Source organism: Genypterus blacodes, unplaced genomic scaffold (assembly GCF_046128005.1).
Source record: "Genypterus blacodes isolate CSIRO-AG114 ecotype Tasmania unplaced genomic scaffold, CSIRO-AGI_Gbla_v1 ptg000005l_1, whole genome shotgun sequence".
NCBI classification, from domain to species: domain Eukaryota; kingdom Metazoa; phylum Chordata; class Actinopteri; order Ophidiiformes; family Ophidiidae; genus Genypterus; species Genypterus blacodes.
The window spans coordinates 844,445-865,367 of NW_027466819.1; the positions used below are offsets into that span (position 1 = coordinate 844,445).

Genomic DNA, 20,923 nt, shown 5'->3' on the forward strand with positions numbered 1-20,923 from the left:
ACCTACCTATCTATCTATCTATCTATCTATCTATCTATCTATCTATCTATCTATCTATCTATCTATCTATCTATCTATCTATCTATCTATCTATCTATCTATCTATCTATCTATCTATCTATCTATCTATCTATCTATCTATCTATCTATCTATCTATCAACCTATCTCTCTCTCTCTCTCTCTCTCTCTCTCTCTCTCTCTCTCACACTCTCTCTCTCTCTCTCTCTCTCTCTATCTCTCCGGATCACTTCTTCTTTCCAGCTTTGTCCGCTTGTTACTGCAGTTTTAAAGAAACAGTTTTTAAACGCTGCCGTTGCTCAATGCAATTGCCTAAGACACCCCATTCCTGGGAAATGAATGCACGCCCTTGTTCCAAATTTAGTTTTTGCCCGCCACCATGAGCTGCTATTTGGTCTGCCATTTCTCAGGGTTGTGGGCTTCTTTAATGAGCACTTTGATCCCACTCAGGTCTGGCGCTGCTGTTTACGTGACCCTGGAGAGGATAAAAAACCTGCTCCCATTCTCTTGCGAGAGACCACTGAGCTGCGGCGTCCAGTTGTGGCGGTCACATCAGGGCCCCGGGGTTCTCTTCCTCTTCCTCATCCTCATCCTCAGACCCCAGGAGACCGCAATAGACGTCCTGGCCCTCGCTGTCAAGTCACGTCGGGGGTTTGACAGAACAGGAAGATAATAAACGCAGGCTAGTTGAGGTTACGGTGGGATGAAGAATGAAAATAACGTGCAAAACTTCAACCTGTCCACTTTTTTGGGGATAATTTCACCACGCTGATCTCGTTGGAGGGGGTGCAGATGGTTTCCTTAGGCCGCTCCGCAATATAACAGGTGGTCTTTATAAGGAGTTCCCTTTATCAGTCTCATAAATTTCATAACTAGGCTACAACAGCTTTCTGGCACCGGGGCAGATATCTGATTTCCAGCCTGGCTTTGACACGGAGCAGCTGTGTTGTGAGGGTAAATTACGTCTTAGGTTGCATCTGTTTGCCTTCAGTGTTAAAAAAAACTGCAAAAACTCCAAAGTGTTCAGCCGTGGAACTCACAAGTTCACGCAAGCATAATAGCGTCGGAGATTTTCACAGTATTTTCTTTCCCTCGCTCAGATATTACAGTTTATGACACAGCATACAGATAAAAACGTTGGCCAGTCAGCATTTTTTAAGAGGAACCACTGATTTCCCTGAAGGCATCATCATAAGTTCACGCGTTCCACTCTATGAATTACCAGCTGGATGAGCTGACACAATGCCATAAAGAGAGTCAAGTTATCACAGCAACAGCACTAAATGTTCCGGAGGCATTCACCTTTTGGCACAGAAGGACAAGAAGAAGAGGAAGAAGAAGAAGAAGAAGCCCAGTCCTTAACCAAAAAGCTCTTTATAAACCTTTAAACTTGTTATGTTTAATAATGGAAACACTTGGGGATGTTTAATCTGCATCTGGATCAGGATTTGTATCAAAATAAACATCTTGATGGAAGAGCGTTTTTAGATTTCCTGCTGACTACCGCACGAGTACGACCAAAAAAATCCAAACTTTGTTCGCAGCGGTCGGCTCAGACAAACTGTTGCTTTGTAGGTTTCATTCGCAGTGAAAGACGAATGCCTAAATCCTGTTCGAATAGGATGACAGGATATGCAAAGCCTGACTAACTGCCAGGGTGACAGGTGTGCATGTGCTGTTTGCTTTGGTGAAGTCGGCTTGAAAGATACGGTCCAAAATGACATAAAACAACTAAAAGTAATGTGTCAAATCCCTGGTATCTCATTCAATGTCATATTTGGTTGTATTTACTTATTGGAAGACAAGCTTGGGGACATTTTGGTGCAAAATCTGACCGATCTAAACACACGAGGCTGACTGGAGTGAAGTGTTGATTTAGTGACTCACAGCAGGGCTTGTTGCTGTTTACACTGCGCTGTTAATCACTAAGGCCATGTGAGCGAGGTGGAGGAGCAGGATCCTGCAGCAGGTAGAGTGAGGTGGACACACACACACACACACACACACACACACACACACACACACACGCACGCACGCACACACGCACACACACAAGCACACACACACCCACACAAAAACACAATCCAGCAAGAACATGCGAAATGAAAACAAAAGTGCTTAATTAGAAGTTTGAATTTGCACGTGATCTCACTCTTGGCTTTGCGACACACTTTGGTTGCCAAATTGTGGGCAAAGTGTAAATCAGTCTGCGTGGAGCTCTTTGCCTGGACTTGCCTGTCTGTGTGCCCATCCACGTGTTCTGGATGCCCATGTGTCAGTGGTTATGAGTCACACCAGACAACCTTGTTTGCCCAAGCTGCCATGACTCATTGCATGCTCTCTGGATGGGACCTGGAATGTGGATCTATTCTCAAGCTTAGACTACAGTGTCTGTTTGACTCCAGCCTTTGTGAAGTAACCCAAGCTGCATCTGTAGACGAGCTGGCTTTTTTTTTGGTCCATGTCCACTTCTAAGACAACAGACAGATTTCGAGGCTTTCTGTTCCTCTCCAGATCTGTTTCTCACATGCCACTCAAACCTGCTTTAGGTCCTCACGAGGGGAATCTGCAGAATGCGCTCATGCAGACTCGCACATGTTCCCTCCGCTCGAGTAATCCCCCCTCTAGAAACGAGGAAATGATTTTGTAACGCGATATATCATGAAGCTGGGTTTAACATATAGACACAGCAAAACCATGAAGCTTGTGAAAGATTCAAATTAAAGACGGGTGAGTTTTCACGTTAAAGATGCGTCAAACTAGACTTTCTTTCTGTTAATTCAGACCAGGAGCTAATGAGTGAAAACTGAATCTGTTCATTTCTTCCATCCCAATCCTACAAAAATAGCAGGAATGACACATATTTTGGGAAATGTATTTGTGCCGGGGAACAGGTTTAAACAATCACACTGCACATATTTACTGAGAGAAACCAAGATTCATGGCAAAAGATAAATAAGCTATTTGGAAAGTGAAGAATTCTCTGAGCAAAGCCATCTTGTCTTCGACAGGGAACTTCATATTTCAGCCATTCCGTCCTCCTAATTCCCAGTCAGCTCCAACTGAAAACAGACTCTTACGAAGGCAAATCAAGAGCAATTATCTTGAAGAAAGTCCAATAATCGATTGCATATGCTGCTTGATAAGATTATTTTCCTTGGAACATCTTGAGGCTTTATTAAATTCCTGTTTTATTTGCAATGTGCATACATGCAATCTCACTCTTGTGTCCATCAGATTTGGAGGAATCGCCTCGAATCCAAACGTTACATGATGTTTTCACAAATCTGCTCAGGTAAGAACACATGCAAAGACACACGCACGCACATTTCTTGGCAGTGAGAGCATGCGTGGGCGACTGACACAGCCATGTTGTGGTGTCTGACCAAGGGTTACAGCCCACGGAGACGCCAGGTAACCCTCTGCGCTGATACGGCGACGTTATAGGTGTCTTATCTCTGCCAGGGCTCCTTAAGTCAGCTATACACCACTTCAGCTCAGGTTTTATAGCAACACAAAAAAATGGCCATAAACATGAAGTGAGTGACTGATAGCTGCACTCTGTTGAAGGATGCCCTCTAATTATTGTGTTTTATGAGGCCGGGATCCACAGTGAAAACATGTCAGTGCTGTGGTGGAGAGCAAACACTGCCTGGGAGGTCACGCTGGCAGCGAGGAGCGCAGGAACGTCTGCACACGGAGTTCAGGCCTTCTATAGGGAGCCTCCTGATATACACAAATAATGACTTTATCAGGGTCGCTTATTGCACAGTGTAAATATAGCGTGAGTCATTTTAATCTGTGGCAGCATGGAGGCGATAAGATGTGGTGCGTTCCACCTTTATGGGCTGTGCTCAGCAGCTGATATCCTGTGCGTGCTTTGGATGTTTGATACGATTCTTTCCTTAAATCTTTTGTTTTGGATGGCAAAGATAAGCCGTAGGTCTAATAGCTTTTATGAATTTGATCTTTACTGGATATTAAATAATGTGCGAGAGTCAAAGGAAATATTGGATCGTAACCAATAGCATGTGCACAAGTTTAACTGCTTGTTTTCATGAACTTACTTGAAGTGAATGTGACGCAACAGTTTGCAGCTTGTTTTCATTTTCTGTCCATTTCTCTCATTGGTTTTTATTAATGGGAGTTGTTGGTGGGCTGAGCACAGTGTCAGGGTGACCTTGTTTGCTAGGAAGAACATTTAGTTAGTTAAAAGATACGCATTATAAAAAACTAAAAAGAAAGGTTTAGTCCAATTATGGGAACTAATTTTCTGCTGTTTGTGCCTAATATACTGTATTGTGCACTGCTTTAAAATGGTGGATAAACTGTTGAAGGGGACAATATCTCAGTCGTATTAGACTGGCAGTTCTTCATCGTCGCCATCTGTTTGTTTTGACGGACAGATCTCATTCTTATAGCCTCATAATCGACGGGGATGTTTCATGTTTCAGCCCTATAACCCTCAAAGAAAGTCAGATAATCTCTTGCATATGGTGCTTGATAAGATCATTATCCTTGGATAAGAAAATGAGGATTAGATCATGTTGAGACTTTATTGAATTCCTGTTTTTTTGCAATGATAGAATGATTCATATTTCCATCAGATTTCCTTCAAATCTAATAATCTAATCCAATATTTCTAATGATACCTGATCATCGGTGATAAGAATCTTCTGTCATGTTCATCAAGTTAAATCATAAAATCCAGGTGCATCTTTTCTCTACTCGTGCCCAGAATTTTGCAATTTCAAATCTTGAACTTGAGGAATGATTTTTTTTCCCCCAGAAACCATAACAATTTGGAAGCGAGTCGTTGAATCCGCTGGCATGTGAAGAATGAAAGCCCGGAGCATTCCTGAGACCCCCTAACATCTCCTGTTTCACCTGCTCCTCGGCCCTGCACGCATCAGCCAGTAAGCCGCCCTCTCCCTGATAATACGCAGCTACACACCCTGCAAAGAAAAGCTCTTTAAATGATTGAAATATTTTAAATGCTCTTCTAGACAAAAGAAGTCAAAACAAGGGCAGCGAGTGAGAGGCAGGAGAATTTCCCTGACCTGTTGGTCAACCAGAAAATGGTACGAGTTAATCCTGGTTTACACTGGCCTCACTCATCAGCTCCTCGACAGCCGAGCAAGGAAGAGTGTCCTGTCGTGGAAACAACAGAGCAGCCCCAGCTTCACCCCTGCAGCAGATGACAGACGCAACATGACAACTCGGCAGCAGGAGTGACAAACAACCGAGGGAAACAAACACAAAACTCATCATGTCATCTTTGAACATTTCCAGTAAAAAATATCTGCAAATGGGGAACTAAGACTTCAGTACAGCCGCCTTTATTTTTGGCTTGTTATGCATGTTTTTAACATAATATATATATAATATAATCATACTAACACAGCAAAGCTCACAATTATTCTAGACACCTTCACCATGAGTTTTTTAGATACGATTAAAGTTTAATTGAATTATCATTATAAATCAAACAACAGGTAAATACCCACCCATTCTTCAGTAAACAAACGTGACATTTTTGTACTTTTATATCAATAACTTTCCCAAAGAAACAACTTTGAAACAATGCATTTGTGTTCCTAATTCAACAGAACGTTTTACTGAAGTGGGATCAATGTCTGTGAGTTTGTTGTGTAGGCTATTCAGGAAAGCTAAAAAGAATTTTACGCATGCATTTACCAAAACAACACTCAAAACCCTCGAGAGCGTAGAGGCTCTACTATTGGATGAAACCGCCGTCGATCAAATCTGAGCAGGCGGGACAAAGTAAAATTCACTCGAAGTGATTGGTCAGTTTTTTCTGCGGGGCAGCTTGGTTCGTCTGAATCTTCTTCGCAGTCTCGGCCATGACACCCGGCCTCTCCCGGCCAGGTGGGCCTCATTGCAGCACAATATAAGCTTCAAAATGACCGTGAGTTTGCAAATTAATTCCACATTTTGGTGAAGTTACGGCTGAGAAAGTAATGTAACTTGTGAAAGTTTAAATGCTGCTTTCTGGGGTCTGGAGCTTCTGTGTGTTTGTTTGATGCTACATAGCCTGACAGGCTAGCTGGCTAATTATGTTGCTGTTGTGAAATATAATGTTCAAAAACTTTTCTGGCTGTTTTATGGAAGTTTGTTTGAGTGTTTGTCTTCAGCTTGTGTGTTTGTGGCATCGTTCTGCTCGTTTCAAAAGCGTTTTTTCCTATTGAGTCTTGGTAATTAGTACAGATTTGAGACAGCCCTGCCTCAAGGGGGGGGCAGACAGACACCAAAGTTAAAGTTAGTTTAGGAGATAGTGACATTTGTTTTTACTCTTTAGAATGTTGCAAAAAAATCAATCAAAAATACATCAAATGCAGAAGAATTGACTCTTTATTTTCATTTTGTCCACTTATTTTTCATTCACTTGCTTCAACAAACCAGGACAGACTCTAACAGATCAGCTACCTGCACTTGTGTGACAACCACATCCTTGATTACAAATCTACGCTTTAATTCATATACATTCGGTGAGTCAAAACAAATAACTCAGTAACATTTTTTGTGTGTTCTGTCACACAGGTACAAGCCACAACTCCCGACTGGCCATAAGACAGGGTGGGGTGATGTTTGCAGCGTCTGGGTGGATTTGATCGGCTGATTGTGTCGCAGGTGTGTGGATTACTTTGACACCTGGCTTGCTTATAGCTCCCATCAATCTCCCCTGCCAGGCCACATACATGTTGCTCTGTGCACACGTATGCTTATCCTTATGTATCAGGATATAGATTGTATTTAATAAAAAGGTGTAAATCTGATTCCATTTAGAGAATAATCTCCTAAATCCTGCAGGCCACTTTACATAAATCCAGCTCCATCTAAAACAAATACACAATCTTTGACGTTGACAAATGGATGTACACATCTTGAGACTCCCTGTTTCTGTCAGAGGGAAAAATATGCATATACAAAAAAAGCTAAATCCACATTATGAACTTATCAACACACTTCTCTTCCCCTCCTTTTTGTGTTCCAAGAAAAGCGGCCAGCGTTCCTCCACTCTATTCTTACGGCTGATAACATCCCTGCTATCGTTCAAGGTAAATTCAGAGTTCAAAGGATGTCAAAAGTGTTTGCAAAGCATTGGGCGTTCACATCAGCCTTTGCAGCAATTTGTTTTTCATTTCACACTTATCTTTATTTCTATTGATAAGGCCCGAGCTGATTCATCTGTGTCAAGGTTTGCTTCACCAAGTCGCTCGCTTTAATTTTGTGACTAATGTTAAAACCATATGTTGTGATTGTGTGTGATTGTGTGTGTGTGTAGTTGTTGGGGCGATAGCAACGTTTCCAGTATCTCAAAATAGTGTTTGGGCCCTGGCTATAAATCAACCTTTGACATGTTTGCGTAGCCCGGTGTTACACATAGCATAGAGTAGGTGTGTTTTGTGTTGAATAGGCTTATAAAACTATTACTACATTCCGTGTGTGTTTCCCTGTGTGTTCAGGTCTCATCTTTGACCACACCCTGAATGTGTTTTTAGAGTAGTAGTGAATTACTCAGACACATTGTCTCGTGGAGGATAATTCACTCAGCCGCGCATACGTTGATACAGCAATGCAGCATTTATTTTCTTTGTCGTTTCTAATCCTCAACGAGCTAAACCCTCTAAGAAACTCGGCACATGTGGAATCATCTCTAGGTTTATGAGTTCTTGCACCACTCTACAGGATGCATGCTTAAGTGAGCGTTTTCCTGCTTTGTTTACACGTTAGGAGCAATAAAAACAGACGGAAACTTTGTGCAGAGGTGCCACCTGAGCGTGACGTGCCAGTAAAAAGTCTACCTGAGACTCTGGAAGTATTTTCATAAGCCTCTCATAAAGTGTAAGGCGCTTCTGTGGACCCCCGAGAATAAAGGGAGCGTTGAGAATCTCGTTTGTACAGCGGGAGAGGATGAGCTTGATCTCGGTCAACCCTGCATCTGTCTCTTACTATGTAATTATTTACCATTTATGAGGAGCTTCAGGTTGTGCTTGTAGCAGCACTTATTGGCGAAATGTTTCGTCTTGGCAGTTGTGACAAACCACACAAGGTTCCAGTCCTCTGCACCGGTGACTACATGTGATTTTTATGTTCTAGTTTACGCGTTTCCTGACTCAACTTGTTCACAGAGGAAATTCAAGATGATGAGCCTTCAAACTGTCAGTTTCACACATTCAGCAGATCTCACACGCTGCCAAAACGCCGCTGCTGCTACTGCTACTGCCGCCGCCGCTGCTGTCAAAGACATAATCTGCCGTTAAAGGGAAGAGAAAATGACTGAAAACAACAGGAGAATGTAGCCACAACAAAATACTTATCTGATCTTAACATTAAGGGTAAAGACTTTGATTTAAGTCTGTTTAACTTCATATGACTTCCCACAGTCAAGAGTTTTAATAAGGATCATAATCTTGACAAGTCATGCTTGAACTTGAGAAGGGAAAACAATTAACATATTTTTCTCTCTTCAAAAGCTCCTCTGGTCTCATCTTAGGGAACTAAACGATGGCAGTTATGATATGTCCTATTATGATTACCTACCATTGTGTGATCGCTGGCACCCTGCGGAAAACAATTATGGCAGAATGACCTTATGTAAGGAGTTCAGTTTACATAATTAGAGTCATTTTCTTATGACGCTACAGGAAAGTCACGGAAAAGTTTTAGTATTTCACTTGCAAATAAGTAGGGAGGCAGTTCAACTACAACAAAACCCAAAATGTAGGGTTAACTGTTTATATTGTGAATAATCTGACTAGCGGCTCATTCAGCCTGACCAAGCTAAGTCTGATTGAGGTCTTAGTCAGAATATTTGCATGTGTCGGACTCATACACTCATATTGGACCTTTGCTGTGCATGTAAACACATAGGAAATGAAGCTGTTATAGTTTTGCTTGTTTTGCTTGGGCCGTTGTTTGAACATCAAAAATGGATCACAACCTCATTTCCATAAACCTGAATGTATTTATCAATTAGAAGCTGATGAGAATAATTATTTCAATCCCTGTTTGAGGTTTCTTACTTGGCCGTAGTTGAACAGCTGACATGACTAATCCAAGTGAAGTCTTACAGGAATTTAATAATCTAGTGCAGATGGCCTTTCATATGTTTATTATCCTTCTGTGAGGATAAATACAAATGAATCATCTTCAAACTAGGATCTTTGTTTGATTTCTGTGCAGTATCCAAGGTGTGTGTGTGTGTGTGTGTGTGTGTGTGTGTGTGTGTGTGTGTGTGTGTGTGTGTGTGTGTGTGTGTGTGTGTGTGTGTGTGTGTGTGTGTGTGTGTGTGTGTGTGTGTGTGTGTGTGTGTGTGTGTGTGTGTGTGTGTGTGTGTGTGTGTGTGTGTGTGTGTGTGTGTTGTTTTTGGGGTGAAATCCATCCAATCTTTACATTAAAATGCAGCTTTGAACCTCAAGTCAAATGAGGAGGATTGGGCACACTCCCACACACACACACACTCCCCCCCACACACACACTGCATGCACCTGTGCAAGTTTGCACTGAGAAGCGTTGATAACAGAGTGAAAGAACTTGACATTTGTTTTCCTAATCACCTCCGACACCTCCTGTGTGTTTGTGCAGAGCGAGCAGTATCAGCAGGCTCAACAAAGGCCCTATTTACCTCTGCGCCATATTTGTCCAAGCGTGTTTCCCTCCAGCTCCCTGTAACCGCAAGCTCATTATTTCACCCTCGGTAATGTTAGCTTTTAAATCCACATCAGCACACTCATTTGGTTGGAGATGGTAAATATTTATGTCACACAAACACACATACGCACATGCACGCACACAGACACGTGCGAGCACACTTCCCCCCGCTGCGTTCATTCAGATATCCACTATCTGATTTTTTTTGCTCAGAGCTGATAACATACACACACACACACATACACACACGCAGGCTGGAATCACTGCTGGCTTAAGAACAGAGAGAAAGATTCCATTATATCCTAAATTGTTATGCAGATGGAGGCTTCTGTTGTGTTGTTTTAAGTGCTTTTGGCCACTCGACTACAAAATAAAATTCAAATCTTTGCAAGGATCAGGAAAGAATACAAAGTTTGTAGAATTCTTAATGAGTTATTTGGTGATTGATGCGTATAATTTCCGTTTTTTGTGACTGCAATATTCCTCAATCTTCCTCATTTACTTCCATGTCACCTTTATCATGTATGCTTCTCAAACATATAACAATCACAATCAGAAAAATACTTAACCAAACAACAAAAGGTGCTCAGACAACCGTGAAAAGAACTTTGTTAACCATTTTTGAAGGCGGATTTTCCTCTAAATCTTCAGCTCCAATCCCCTCCAGGCCTCAGAGTGTCTCCAGCCCCCCCCCCTCCCTGCAGTCTGCATCTCAGGTTGCCTGCAGTCAGGTAGGATGCCCTGGGGCCTCCAGCTTAAATCCCCAGCCCAGACGTCTGCTCAGCTCTGGCCTGCTTCATCGGGAGTCCTGCAGTGATTGTCACTTTAGTCCCGGCATTGTTGGTGGAGCCTTGCATTGTTAGGGGCCCTCTTGCATTGTGAGGGGCCTTGCCTCTTGTATTATTGTCTTGCTGAGTGTTGGGGAATTGGTTCGGTGGGCACCAGGCTGCCAGCAGCTCCTGTGAGGTCCTGACCTGCTCTGTGGAGCCACCTGAGAGAGGAGACCGGGGCAACAACAAGACAAAAGAAGAAGAAAGTCCTCAGAGAGACAGTGTGGGACAACTGGAGTAGTAACAGATCAAGACAAACAACAAGATAAACAACCTGATCACTCTGTAAAAGCATCAGTCAAGTGTTCACATTTTCTACAATAACTGTAAAGACAGGAACAGTTTATTCACCTTTAACCCTTGGAACTCTAGTGTCCTTTAACTGTTTAGCATGTAGGTTTTAAAACACTTACTGCCAAGAATTGAAATTGAAACTTGACAAACAATGACTTTGCATAATTGCTCACTCTTAGCAACACAAATACACACACACACACACTCCCACATGCACATGTATATAAAACTGTTAACACAGTGACGTGTAAACAAACGCATGACTGTACGTCCTCACTCTGGATAAAGAAATCCAACAGTGTTTGGACTCCACGCTGTCCAAGCAGGATGCTGCGATTAAACCTTCAAATCAATATCTACCCTTCCATTCTCTCTTTTGGCTCTCTGTTTTATTTCCACCCACACACTCATTGTAAAACATTGTTTCCCTTCGCTAATCAAAGCCTCGGCTGCTATCAGATCACGGAAGGTTTTAACGTCTGTCAGCGCGCCGCAAAAAAGGCTGAGCTCTCTCTCTCTCTCTCTCTCTCTCTCTCTCTCTCTCTCTCTCTCTCTCTCTCTCTCTCTCTCTCTCTCTCTCTCTCTCTCTCTCTCTCTCTCTCTCTCTCTCTCTCTCTCTCTCTCTCTCTCTCTCTCTCTCTCTCTCTCTCTCTCTCTCTCTCTGCACGCAAGATGGAGTTGATAGAGTGATGAGAGGAGTCTCAGATGCTCATTTTTGTTCGTTTCAAATTCATTTTGTAACAGTCTGAGGGTGATATTTATAGTTTAAGAAGGGTAACCTGAGCATCCTGCACACTCCTGGGCCGTCTGGATTCCCACAGATAGAGACGGGCTGTGAAGTCTCTCTAAACTCTTTAAAGACTCCAAGTTAATGTCGACAACAATGAGCTAAACAGGGAAATAGTCAGAGAAATATAGCAGAGAAATGTAGTTAATTAGAAGTAGGAAAGAGTGTACGAGCGCCTCACACAGTTATTCTCCTGCTCTGCCTCGAGCTGAGACCTTAAATGACTCCGCTCGGTATTTTCTTTACACAATCACCTCTGAATTTTTTTTTCTCTTTTTTTTTTTTTACGCCACAACTTTGTTTCCCAGCGTGAAAGAAACATATATAGTATTTAGCAACACAAGCCCTCATATGCAACCTTATACTGACAGCCATAGCAGATAAATAGTGAGATCCTCCCTTCAGTAGTGTCACTGGAGGATGTGTGACGGCCTCAGTGTGGCCTCATGTAACTGAAACTCACAGTGAATCTTTCTGGATAATAACAGTGAATGGGCCCGGCTCTATTGTCTGCTTGCATTGTGTTACATGGGAATGGGGACGGCCGGAAACTTAGCCTTTGTTGAACTCTTATATTTTGTATTATTACACCAGCGCTGGTACATTCACACGAGCACGCAGGTACGCGCCGCTTACACGTCGCGCGGGGGAGCACTTCAAAGGGCAAAGTGTGCACAAAGCAAATGGCAGGAGGAGGTAAATTAGAAGGTTAGCACACAGGTACTCCCCTCTACCTGAGAGAGAGAGAGAGAGAGAGAGAGGGGAAACAACCTTTAATCTGACTAAATGCTGCGAAATCAATGAAAGAAGAAGCAGAAGTGATGACATCATGGATATCCCGTTCTAAAGTTCCACATTCATAGCTGTCCTAGGTATCGTTATCCAGATCAGGACAGAACTTTCTCCTCACTCGGGATGTTCTTTTGCTTTACGCACGTTGAGTTCAGTCCAGCTTTTCCATTAAAATACGATTACAATCACATTATTCCCCAATTTCCACATCTGCTGCGATTGGCAGAAATGCAGAATGAGCTGCACTGTATAGATAGAAAATAGATTTAAGAGCTTGACATCACTTGAGTGTATATAAATGTGGGTTTCCTTTCTTACTCCATTCTCTGTAACAGTCTGAAAAGGAAGTTCCTGCTAGGTGAACATTTATTTTGGTATTGAATTGAAGATTCAAAGTTTGCCACCTGAAAACTTCTAAGGTTACCCGAGGTCAAATCAAACCAACACTGACACCAATTTGTTTTCATCCGGAGTCATTGTTCCGTGTTTACAGTGTTTTAGGGGCTGGAGGGTTTCGGTTCCTTTCGCATTATTCTCACATGCGGCATTGTCGCAAAGCGGGGCCGCGGGGAAAAAAAGACATAAAACCTGATTTACGCGTTATGCATTGAATAGACGCAGAAGTAGAAGAACCTTTAAATCCTCCTGTTTGGTTGACCCCCTATTCTGTTCCAGCACCCCAGCTTAACTCATCATCTGGTGCTTTGTGACAGCCTATAATTGCAGACGTTTTAAGCAGCCCTGCAGATGTGTTGCAGATAAGCTGTCTAGCTTAACACAGTCAAGGCTCCTCCGCGGTTTCTTCAGGCACCGAGTTCCCCGAGTGTCCTATTTCAAAGTCGCGCTATTCAAAACACATCAGAGCAAAATGAAGGAGTGATTTCGTAATTAGCAGTATAGAAAAAATTCCATATATCGATCATTTTTGATATTTTATTTCCAAAGTGTGTCTGTTGAACTGTTATCTCAGCTGAGGCAGACTGGGATCCCTGTGATCATGGAGGGCCACGGTTACTGGAATGATTAGTGGTCACAGCTTTTAGTCAAGCAGACTCTTTAATTACAGAAAAACCAATGAGGGTAAATACTCTGTCATCTGATAGCATCTAACCCCCTCCTCCTCCTCCTCCTCCTCCTCCGCCTCCATCAACCCCACACACAAATGCAGGTAAAGAAGCCGTATCCCCGAGGTCCCATCAGCTCCTCAACTAATCAAGAATGACAATAGGGCTGAATCTCATTTGTACTGTAAAACATTAGGGGGGGTTATCAGGTCCAATATGAGATCCTTCAATAGGACGGAATCCCTCCACTGGATCAATGGGATGTATCTATATTCATTAGCACCATTATTATGACTATTATTCCATTCAAATTCAGATTTTTTTCCTTGAAAAAGCACCATTTTAAATGAATTTGCTAAATATTCTAGACTCTCCTGTATTTACTATTGCCTAGGGTATACAACCTGGATGAAACCCAATTTGAATCCGTTCCAAGCCGTTTCTCAATCGAACAATCAGCTACCCTATATGCTTGTTAGATACGGCACATTAGGACGCCTGTAGAACATTTGCCCGTTGTGTTATAAAACTCCTTGGCATGGAGTCAATCCCCTCCTGCTGTAGATTAGATTAAGCGTTGGCACATCACCAGCGTCAATAAATTGAATGGCAAATGTTCTATTTATTCTAGACTGAGAGAGATAAGGCCTCACTTCTTACAAATATACACTCTGGGCCATCGTGCAGGCTGGAAAATGAAACCTGCCTGCGATACCAGCAGAGATCACATGAACTCCGCCCACCGCGCCGCGTGTTAATTACTTAACACTGGCGCTGGCCATTACGCCGGATCCTCCCTCAAAGAATTAGCTGTTAAACAGAGCAACAAAAACATCTGCCATCAGAACGTGATGGACGACTTGTCATTAAGGTGTACAAGTCACGGCGCATAACAGCGACTATTATCTTCTCTCTCACATTAAATACCTCTGAAGAATTAGCGATGAGTCATGAATAATTGGCTGAACCAGTGCAGTCTTGTTCCTTGTCTCTATTTCTATTTCGATTCTTCTCCCTGTGCACAGCAGACACAGAAGAGGAGGTGGTGGTGCAACAAGTGCTGCCTGCAGAATGATTTATTATCTGCTCGACAACGAAAAACATCTTCTGTTGTCCTAGAAGAGGATGCTCAGAGTGTTCCTGCGAAAATTAGTCAGTATTTGAGGGAAATTACTCAAACCGATGATTTGGATTAGACTCTCCCTAAGTACAAAATGTCCACAATCCTTTCTATATCTGAGGCTTTGATGGGGTCGTTGATCAATGCCAGTGCCTGAACGATCTCTTTGCCAGCCGCAGACATTTTCTGGCTCTCCAAACTCGCCTGCTCTCGGAACAAAAAATGCTTCCCAGCTGTTTGCGTTTCGAAACGTTGCCATAAAGAACAATAATAACGAGTGAGCTGTTTTACATTGTTCTTCATTATTTCAAGACAAAATCAACAAGCCCCGGCTTCCAATTTTCCATACCATCCAAAGATACATAAACGAAAACGAGGCAATCGAGGCCGCAAGCCATCGCAAAAGTCTGTGCGATAGAAACATGGCGGAAGGGCGCGGCAGGGTTGATGCCAATCCAGATCCGGAGGCAGAACAGATCCTCATTTATTCTAAAAAGGATTTCGTAATATTGCGAGATTGACCAATCTTGAAGACAAAAGGCATATTGATCCCTTTCAGTTGCGTTATTACAGGTCAGCAGAATGCCGCTGTTGTGCCCCGGGAACAACTTCAGATACAGACACAGCGTTACCATGGAAATCTACTCGGATATAGTAACTAGAGTAGCTTTAACTAGTTACACCTGTGGGAACGCTGGCTGCTCCGGAGTGTTTTCCTGGATGTTGTTGCTGGAAATGCTTTCAACTGGAGCAAACGCCTACAGATCATAAAAATCCCTAAACCCGGACAATGAATCTTACATTGTTAAAAATTTATAGCCAAATACCCCTGCCTGTTCCCTCAGCGTCGTACACGCACACACGCATGCAGAAGTCAAACATTTACTGACCCTAAAAATAAATGTTTTCTGCCCGATTGTATAATTACATGGTGCTGGGGGCGAGGATGTTAGTGTGTAATCTGATGCCTTTTTTGTGTGTGTTTCTGAAGGGAAGGGGTTGCGGAAAGGGGAGGGAGATGGGGCGGGGGAGTTATGGTACAATATAATTAAAATAGGATGGCCTTCGCAAGGCCCGACTTGTTATTGTATGTTCAGCCTCAAAAGATGGCGTTTAAAAATAGCGATGTGGCAGGAGGCTTTCAACGCGAGCTCACGCAACTATTTGTTCGCTTTTCTTCCTCCACAGATCATTTGATGGTTTGATGAATGAACTCAATGTTGTGGTGGCGGTATCAGTGCAATCTTCAAGCCAAATGACAACATCAGCATTCCCCAGAGCGTCTGTCCCGTAAAAACCCGTCAGCGCAGTAAATCCCTCTTAAAATATTCCTTAAAAGCTTCAGGTAGACCGTTCATCCGTTGGTGTTCCCTGAGTTTCACCCCGATGTGGGCAGCGCTCGCTTTTGACTTATGCAATTCCATCCAAAAGGTATTTTATTGAAGTGGTTGCCTATTTGCCCTCACATTAAACGGCTGTGGAATGTGTCCCTGGGTTTGCTGAGGTTGTTTTGATGTGCGTTCAAAAAACCCCATGTGTGCAGAAGGAGCTCATTCACAGCTCACAGGGACTCAATGGCTTCATTTGTCCTTGAAAGTAAACACTCACCGAGGAGGCCCTCAAATATGGCCTTTTCAAATGCCAAGGCCCCCTCGGCTCTCCATCTTGTGTGACAATGAACAAATTCCTATTCAAAAGCACTTACTGTGCGATAGCGCGGCATTGTGGTGCGTTCAACACACCTGAGTAAATGAATGAACCACATCACTGTGGAACAAAGGCGCCCTTGAACTGTATAGTGACATCCATGGGTGATGCACTTAAGTTGGACAAATGCCACATTTTGACTCTCCAAAAACCTTTGTGACAGATTGAAATCAGCCCAAAATAAAGACATTCACTGAGAAATAAATACATTTTCCCATGAAGCATTACCTCTGTTGTTATCTTAAATATATTTGTCTCCCTGGTGACCGAAGTTAAACACGCCTCCGCATCAGACACCTGCCAGCTGCACATAGACACGAGGAGCCTGCAGCTCACTATTGTTACACACATTGAATCCAAATGTAAGACACAACAGTCCAGTTGCTCCATAAATAAAGCCACATGTCATCAGCTGTGACGTCTCCATCTGATAGCGCTTAATCAAAATACCAGGACACCAAAACATATTTCAGACTGCAGGTTCCCAGCATGCCGCGGTGACTCATCAACACGAGCCATGCAGAGATGTGTGTGTTTTTCAAGGCATTCCCAGGTGAGGTGTGTGTGTTTGATTGTCTGTCATATCTTTCATTGCTCCTATCGCGCACACAGACGGGCCTTGTAAGATCGTTCCACCTGATGGTGAGATAGGAACGGTGTAATTTCAGGTTCAACAACAACAACTATGGAGCTGTGAGAGAGTGTGTAGGAGTTAAATTTTGGTTTTGCACAGAGGAGCCGCGGAACATCTGTAAAATTCCACTCTGCATGGTGTTGTTGTTGCAGTCTGGCAGCGTCCCACGTGAGACAGTTTGCACAAATAGTTGTGTTCTTGCATGAATTCAGACTTTTTGGGGGCTGCAGGTCTACATGCATGTTGTCACGTGGAGGATACTGACATGTGCACTGACATGTAATACTTGCATGTTGATTATGACTCATCCAAACACTTTATTCCTCTGGCATTCCTTTTCGTATTGTTAGATTTCTATCCAGTTTCAATCGAATCCACGTCGAACTTTATTTTGAAAGGCGCTGTCCTGATGGATGGTGTCACATATTTACTTATCACCCTGAAAGTCCAAACTCCAGCCGTTGATTGACGTAAACAACGCCATTGCCAGGAAGATATTTTGGCATCTTTAAAAGTTTTTTCTGCGTTCCCAATTATCAGCGTTGAGATTTGTGTGAAATGTTTTACTTCCCTTAAAAAAAACACACACCCACACATCTCCAAACACACACACATACACGGAGCACCTGGTGTCGTTTGATGAATCTACACGGACTCATAACAATGCGAGATTAAGATGTGCCAAAACTCTGGCTGATACTTACAAATGGAAAAAAAAACACACTTTTAAAATTATTGCTTTTGTTATTGCTGCACATCTGGATGGTATAAATTTTATAGCACAACTGTTAGCTTTGGCAAACACCTCGCAATTCTTGTTACATGTTCTGAAAAATGTTCCCTAAGCCAACACATATGGCAGCAGATAAAGGCCAGATGAATCCATTTGTGATCCACAGGACAGGACGACAGCCACGCTATGCTTATCTGTAATTGAATCAGAATTAAACGCTTGTTTCTGAGGAGCGTCTGACTTTGTTTAGATTATCCTGTTTAGATTATTCTCCCCAAAAAATGTTCCCCGTCTCTAAGCCGTCCGGCTCTGCGCTGCGCTCATCTGCACCGGCCCCAGAAACAAAAAAAGAGGAAGAAGAAAACTCCTCCGAGCGTCTTTGTCTCCTTCGTCGGCATTGTCCTGCGTTCGTTCCATCGGCGTGCGGATCATGTAAATTGCAGAGACGGGTGGTACACGTATGCTGTAATTTCAATGGAATATGTGTGCTTAAATTAGAGCGCGGCGTGGTTAGGGGGGGCAAACGTACCGAGACACTGGGGCCTCTCGCTGGTGATTGGCTGCGTGTTGTGCTAACAGACGGGGCCTTTCCACTGGTCGTGACGGGCGGTTCTGATGTGGCCGACCACGCGGCCCTGATGACGGGGTAGCATGTGTTCCTTGACCCTGACCATAATGGACAACTTTTACCCGCCGGAAGAAAATTACAGCCCCTCAGGAATGTTGCTGTTATTATTTTTCCTTCTTCCTACGAGACAGAGGAGGACATTTCAACTTGCGAGTGGCAGCAAAACCGTTCTTCTCTCAGGGAAACGGGGCAGGTTTCTCCATTTTTCTAGGTGAAAGATGATTATGAAGGAGCGGCGGCGGGTGCGTTGACGGTTTTCACGGGGAAATTACGCCAAAAGAGACAGGAACCATCAACACATTTAGCTGAGGCCTTCCTCCCCCTGACACGCCCACTCCACTAATTTTCTGTCATGGCAGAAACGCGCCTGTCACTCAGTGTCTGTCACTCGCAGGCGTGCAGAGTGGATACCGTACATTTCTGCTGCATTGTGCGGCAGCGTGAGTCAACACACGGCATACAGTGCTTCATTGAGAGGGAACAGATGTCTGAACACTTTCCCACACAAGCCCTCATGCTTCTAACAATATAACTCAAGCACTATAACACGTCTCCTGTGGGAGCGAGGCGAGTTAAGCTCCCCTGAGTTTTAAATCATCCTCAAAATATATCTCCTGGAGGATTTTCTTCAAAACCAACCTGTGTTCGTTGGTAAACCTTAAGGGTGACTCACAGAAATCTCCTCCGTATAAACTCAAATTGCCTGATATATTTGGCTGGAGTCATTTGGGTCAATTTAATGGGGGCTGTAAGAAGCTAAATAGAATTACCACATGGGTCAACACTAAAAGTGAGGCTGGTTTGGCTGCGGCGGCCGTAGCATCTGTTTAAAAGCTACCAGCTCACACAAATGGGGAACTCTCGCTCACCCTGGGCTCCGCTGTGGAGAAGACGAGGCCAAACGGCGCCCAAACAGGTGGCCGGCTGAGTCCGTTTCATCTCCGTGCTTCACAATGGCAGTGAAACTCCTCATTTTGGTCCTTTGCTCCTTTTTTTTTGAAGTGTTGGAGATAAAGATCACTGAGATTAGTGCAGCCTAAATTCAGGGAGCTGACTCTGAAGTTGTTGTTGGGGGTAGTGAGGTACCAGCCAGTGATCATATCTGCTGGGAAGGATCAAAGGAGCCGAGCTTTAGCCCCCCGGGGGGACGCTGCTGCCTCTCGTTTTGCTCCTCACCCCACTTCACCTGCCCCTGTCAGATGTGCGCGTGTGTGTGTGTGTGGAGAGAGGAAAAGAAAGAAAGAGAGAGAGGGGTGAATGTAGGACAAAGAAGATGAGAGGGGAAGCCAAAGAATTCCCTACATTCTCCCAACATGTTACAGTGTTATGGTAATGAGCATGTGTGTGTGTGTGTGTGTGTGTGTGTGTGTGTCCCGGAGCAGATCTGGATCGACTGTACGGGCCGACGCTCCAACAGCTCCTGGTTTGTCAATGAACGGTGAGGAATTGAAACGCGTTGAATACTCTGATGGAGGCCAGAATGGAACAAAGAGGCACACACACACGGCTGCGTCATTAAAAAAAGGAACAGCGGAGGTAGTTTAACACGTTTGTGCCCATTTACTACGACGTGTGTGTGTGCCTGTGTGTGTGCCTGTGTGTGTGTTTGCGTTACTGCCAAACAGGTTCCAGGTCAACTTTTTTGATTGATCTTCTACCTTCCAGTGAACCATTCTGCGGTCACATCACGGCGTTATTAAATCATCAACTTGCAGAAACCTGCTGGGCGCTCATAATCCATCACTTCATCGCCTTTATTTCCTCTTTGTGTTAATCAGCTGCCGCACAAGCAACAGGATCTTTCCCTCGCGCCTTGTTTGATCTGTCTCTAATACACAGAAAGGAGTCTGTGCTGACTGTCATGCAACTTTGGCACGGCCTCTCAATACTCCCTCTTGTTTAAAGTCATACATCATGAAGTCTTATGAAACTGCATGCAGGATTTCCTGACTGGTTGACAAAAGACATCGGTATGCTCTCCTAAGCTGTGACTCAACAAACTCTCCTGTAAACTTAATCTGCACTAGACAGGTGATTTGTGTTGCTTTTTTCTTTTTTTCTTTCTTTCTTCTTCTTGCTTTAAAGCAGCAACTGTAAGTTTGCTAATCATATCCTGTGTCTTCACTGCTGGTAAGCAACATCCCCAGTGGATTCGCGTACGGACAATAGGTCAGAACACTGAATTAAAAAGGAAGCGGCCTCATTGTCACAGTCACACTCACCGGTGTGAGTGTCTGGCGAACGTACCGCGCCGCTCATGTTTGCAGGGAAGCGTGTTTTGGCAAATCCCTTCCCGCTCGCAATCTCGGGGAAGTTGTAATTTATAGCCGGGGAGTCTTATGATCTCCTGTGGGCACGAGAGTAAATTGCGCCCTGTGTGTAGCTGGTGAGATAGTGATCACAGCACTTCAGCCTCAGCTTTGTGCGCTGACAGATGGCAGCTGAACATTTTTTCACACCACTTGTGAGCGCTGAGAGGCGAGGAGTCAATTAACCTAAGTTGAAAAGGTCGGCAGAAGAGCGTCACGTGTTGAAGTCTGTGTTCTCCTGCTGCTGTTCCGCTTAGACATTAAGAGACAACAAAACACGTTCGTACGCCACCACAGCTCTTGTTTCCTTTGTCTGGTGATGCATGAAAAC

General features: G+C 43.7%; 1 long non-coding RNA gene across 2 annotated transcripts; it reads left to right on the forward strand.

The window, feature by feature from the left end:
• Positions 1-1,841: 1,841 nt before the first annotated feature.
• Positions 1,842-5,353, forward strand: LOC142999910 (uncharacterized). 2 transcript variants are annotated; one of them, XR_012963562.1, is made up of 4 exons: positions 1,842-1,998; positions 3,257-3,314; positions 4,809-4,935; positions 5,026-5,353. It is a non-coding gene; the product is annotated as an uncharacterized LOC142999910 (long non-coding RNA). The 2 variants fall into 2 exon arrangements; XR_012963564.1 differs by having other exon boundaries at positions 1,932-1,988.
• The last annotated feature ends 15,570 nt before the right edge of the window (positions 5,354-20,923 follow it).